Source organism: Solanum dulcamara, chromosome 8 (genome assembly GCF_947179165.1).
Source record: "Solanum dulcamara chromosome 8, daSolDulc1.2, whole genome shotgun sequence".
Taxonomy (NCBI): domain Eukaryota; kingdom Viridiplantae; phylum Streptophyta; class Magnoliopsida; order Solanales; family Solanaceae; genus Solanum; species Solanum dulcamara.
Genome location: NC_077244.1, coordinates 14,025,792 through 14,030,938, shown reverse-complemented (window position 1 = coordinate 14,030,938; position 5,147 = coordinate 14,025,792). Strand labels below are relative to the sequence as shown.

At 35.9% G+C, this 5,147-nt stretch overlaps 1 non-coding gene across 1 annotated transcript; it reads left to right on the top strand.

Annotated features, from left to right (window-relative positions):
• Positions 1 to 645: 645 nt before the first annotated feature.
• Positions 646 to 752, top strand: LOC129901949 (small nucleolar RNA R71). Its single transcript, XR_008770023.1, has one exon. It is a non-coding gene; the product is annotated as a small nucleolar RNA R71 (small nucleolar RNA).
• Positions 753 to 5,147: the final 4,395 nt, after the last annotated feature.

Here is a 5,147-nt window from a genome sequence, read left to right as displayed (position 1 = left end):
GCTTGGTTGTCCATGATTTATTTTAATATATCCTCAACACTCGTATTTCCTGATTTGCCTATTTGTTCTCTTCCTTGGCCTTGCTAATTATAATCTTATCCACCTATTTGTGGCCTGAATTGGACCTGCCCATAGTGCTGATTTTGCTGATTTCCACCTCATAAGAAATTTAGGTGGTTCCTCCAACTTGGGTTGTAAGTGTTACTGTAGTTCTGTTCACCACCCTTTTGTGCATTTCCCGCAAACTTTATCGACTCAAGATTTGCTCTACAATACTCAGACATATAATCACTACTGCCACATAGCTTGCACCATGTTGGTTGTTGTGGTACCACATTTACTGGAGCCTGTTGCTATCCAAATGCCAAGTTATTAAAATGTGTGGTCATCATATTATGTATTGCTAAATTTTGAGTTGTCAAGGCTGTCACATCATCAACTTCTAGCACCCTTGCCTTTTTTTGTACCACAGGCCTAGATCTCCCTCCATTCTACTCAGGATTTCCCTGAGATATGTGATTAAGCAATGCATACAACTCATCATATGTTTTCTCCGAAACGTGTCCACCTGCAGTAGAGCCAAGAAGAATTTTGGTGTTGGGTTCCAACCCTTCAATAAAGGTATGGACCAACACCTTGTTAGCTTGATGATTATGAGGACAAATAATGAGTAAAGATTTAAACCTGTCCCAGGCTTGATACAAATTTTCCCCATATTTCTATTTGAAACACAAAATTTCACTTCTCAACTTTGTTGTCTTTCCTGAAGAAAAGAATCTAATTAGAAACTTTCAGGTCAAATCATCCCAAGAAGTGATTGAGTTTGGCGGTTGCGACTTCAACCACCTCTTTTCTTTCTCCAACAAAGAGAAGGGAAAAAAGGTTAATCTCACATAGTCCAGTGACATTACAGTTGTTGTATAAGTGTCACTAATCCCCAAGAAGTTCTATAAATGAACTTGGGGATCCTCATGTGGCAATCTATTTAACTGACCATTAGTGTGCAAGAGTTGCACCATATTTTGCTTCAGTTAGAATCTACCTCCAGCAGGCAGTTTCTGGATGTTGTTGGTAACATTTTTGGTTCAAGGGATTGCCACATCCCTAATCATTCTAGCTTCCATATTTGCAAGAACCTCTATAGGTTCATCTTCATCAAACTCCAGGTTGACTTGTGGCATAGGATAATTTGAGGCCGCTCTTCTCCTTTGTTGATGTAAAAATCTTTCGGGCTCAACTAGCAGATCCACAATTTCTCGACTCCGGTCCAGTGTACTATTTAAGGATACCTATAAGAAATCATAGTTAAGATCAAGTTGTCAACACTAGCAAAAGTAATGAAGAAAGTTCAAAAATAACTAATTGCCCAATTTAAACTCCTCGATAACGATGCCAAAAACTTATTGCTACCAAACCACATGCAAGTGCATGCGGTATCACAAGTAGTAAAGTGACTCTATTCCAAACAGGATTGTTGAACCCAATGGACTTTAATGAGGTTTTTGATTGCTTTTCAATGAACTAAATTAACTGTGTGTGCTATAAAGAGTTGTGATATTTTGTTACTTCTAATTTTTAAAAATTGTAAATAATTACTAAAGATAATTCAATGATTTCACTGGAGATTTCATCCAATCAAAATGAATTCTAGGACTGTAGGAATTTATAGAGGTCAGGCATAATATTCTTTACTTTGGTATCAAATGGGTTATTAAATTACTGATTTATAGGGTTGATATTACAACCATGGTCTTCCGGCCTCTAATTGCATACTTTTGTTGATAGCCTAACTACATCATTGAGCGAGGATAGATGTTAACCAACAAAAATGTATTAATGTTATCATCGTGTTTAGCAACCAAACATGGTGTATAGGCATGTGTCATGGGCATCCTATACACGAATCATCCTAGTTAACCATAGAACAAACATGTTTCCTATATTCCATGTTCTATCTCCTATCCTTCTTCCAAGTTCAAGGTAGACAACACATTTATCCTAATGTTGGCCATACATTAAAATAGTAAAATCAAGAAGGCAGGAGTAATCATAAACAAAGACTCATTATTAACCAAAGCAAAATAACGTTATACCATAATCTTGTGGCTACATCCCAAGAATAGGGAAACTTAGCCACTAATAGTTTTAATTACAATATCAAAGTAATTAATGAACATTCAAGAGTAGTTAAGATGAACGAGAATGAAAATAATAACCCTAGAGTAGTTCTCTCGACATTCCCGTTCATTCTCTCCAAAATACAAGACTGAATGAATAATACAAATTATAAGTGTGCTATTTATAGTCTCAAAAAATGCAAAATTTCATAACTGGCACTGAAGTCCGCGGCACAAACTTGTTTCCTGTCTTCATAATTTTTTATGCTTCAGCTTCCTTGGCAAAATTATACTATCCATGAACCATGTCCACAACGCGGACCTGGCACAGACTCAACTATCTAAGAGAGGTTTTTAATTAAAATTCAGTCTTTCATTCTTGGAGCATCAACTTGACATGGATCTTCTCCTTTCTAGTACAAATTCTGCACTTTAGCCTCCCAACTTCAAGCTTCAACTCCAACTTCCATCATGATTCCTTTTTAAGGTCCATTCTTCCTTGTTTAGCCCTGAAAGTATCTAATAACATTGGTTAGATTAAACACACACAAATGAATCTAAGAATGAAATAAACATAAGGCATTCATTCTCAAACTAGGCTACAAATATAGGTTATGTTGGCTATTAAGCGTATAAATACGCCCAAGATCAGGAAGCTTTGCTCCAGCCAAGCTGGCAATGAGCCGGCAAGATGCCTTTTTTTTCTACAGGATGTCGATTCCTTCACTGATGTGCTTTAGTGATTTCTAGTTTCAAATTCTCCAACTTTGATTTCTCTAAGGAATACCTGCATACAGGAGAACTAGAGCCTAAAACCTCTTCGTTTAGATAAAACACAGTAATAATTCATGAATTTGAGTATAATGAGTTGGTAAAATACCAACTCATCAAGGCCCGAGACTTGAATCATTGAAGTGCATCAATGATGAAGAAGTCAATGTGTTGGCAGATAACACGACCCAAACTTAGCCCTAGATGTGATGCGGTAATCGAAATCCCGAAGGGATCCAACCAAGCCTCTTGATGTTCGTAAGCATTCATAAGGTAAAGGAAAGTAGAAATAACATAGGAAAGAGTCTCAAGACATGAATCATAAAAGAGAGTGTAAGATCGACTACATAGACTCCACATCATTTGTCCAACAATGCCTTTACTACTCAAGACGGGCAGGGGCTTAGACATTTCCCTAGCTCACCCTCAACATGAATGTAACAAAAGTCTTTAAAATGGAAAAAACTCATAACTCGCCCTCAATAGATGAGGACTCACCAATCTTTGTAGGATAGTAACCTAACTAGCCACGTGAGGAAGGAATGTGATCCTCGACCCCTATATTATGAGACAATATAGGCAACAACTATGTGTTATTACATTTGAATGTACTAAGTATGGAGGCATGCCAAGCAATATAGAACATAAGATACGATGATCAAATAAAATATATGATATAAAGAGGATAAGTAAACTCATGAGAAAACCATAATGATCAAAGTATTTAGAGACTTCATTGAGATCATAAAGCAACATAAACAGAGTATACATATATGGGAGAGAACTATGACCGACAATAATACCATGTGAGCTATAATATGGAATCCCGATATCTCCCCATACAATGGAAGAAAGAGGAATTTACTTGCCAAGGTAGACTCTACCCCGCTAGGCTGGTCATAAACATATGTTATATGTGATTCCACTAGCTAGGCCATAAAGGCAAATCCTACAATGGCATGTAGTTATGAGAGAAAAGACTTTATATAAGAATCCTGTAGGTCAAGCCCATACCTCAAGCCTTATTCTGTGCTTAGTCAAATCCCACAGAATACATAATATAGTAATCATACTTAACATATATCATAAACTTGACCATAGGTTTAAAACTCATAGAGTAGCTCATTTTTATGTCATATTTGCAATGTGAGTAATAAGCCTTTCAACATTATAAATCATACTTGCACAATTTATATCATTAGGTTCCTAGGTCACCAATTAAGGATCCTAAGTCACCTTTTTCATAACTTGCATGAAATTAGTGTCTTGAACATAGTCGTAATCCATGATCATAATTCATACTTACAATTAGGGTAAAACATGTATACATAATCAATTTGATCTAAAACCATACAAATACTTTGAAAATCAATGAACTTCATAATCATAATTCATGTAAATTATCATTAAAAATAGTTTCATGTATGTACATTAATATTTCAACTTGAAATCATGCAATTAATGTGGAATCATACTTATAATGATAATTAAAATATAATTGAAACAGACCAATACAATTTATCAAAACTAGGGTTAAAAAGTAATTGAAATTCAAGAGATCTTTAAGGAAAACCTTGAGAATACATGGGTGAAACGAACCCATGGATCAACCCCACAAACCTTGATGGAATACACTCATAATTTGAAGAAGAACCTTGATGAACTTTAAATCCTAGCTTTGAATTGTGGGAGGAACTTGAGAGAGATTTGGTATTCTTGCCTTAGGGAATTTAGGAGAATGAATTAGAATAAGAGGGAAATTTAAAGGGTTGGGTAATTATAGGCTTTGAACTTGGCCATAAAAGTGTATAGCTTCATTAAACCGGACTTGGGAAAAGACCCTTATAGCCTTCATTAATTTTGGAACTTAACCCTACAAATTTGGTTCTTCGACTCATAATAAGTCCTATGAATCATCATCTTGAATCGTCCTGCAGGCCGGAGAAAAAAAGTTAATTTTAGAGCCTCCGATATTTCTCTACAAGTTATTATTATGACTTATCAAAAGGTTTACGGGTCGTACACCCTCATTATCCTACAGGCCTGAAAACCTATATATTCTGAGCCTCTAAAGTTTCATTATGAGTCAATGTTATGACTCGTAAACTGGACTACGATTAATCCTGTTGATTCATAGGATTCTTCTGAGAATGGTCCTGAACAGGTTCAAGGACTCACTCTACGACTCATCTTTACGAGTCGTAGGAGTGACTATGATCCATAGATGGAGTCGTAGACTAGAAGTTGGTTCCATTTTCT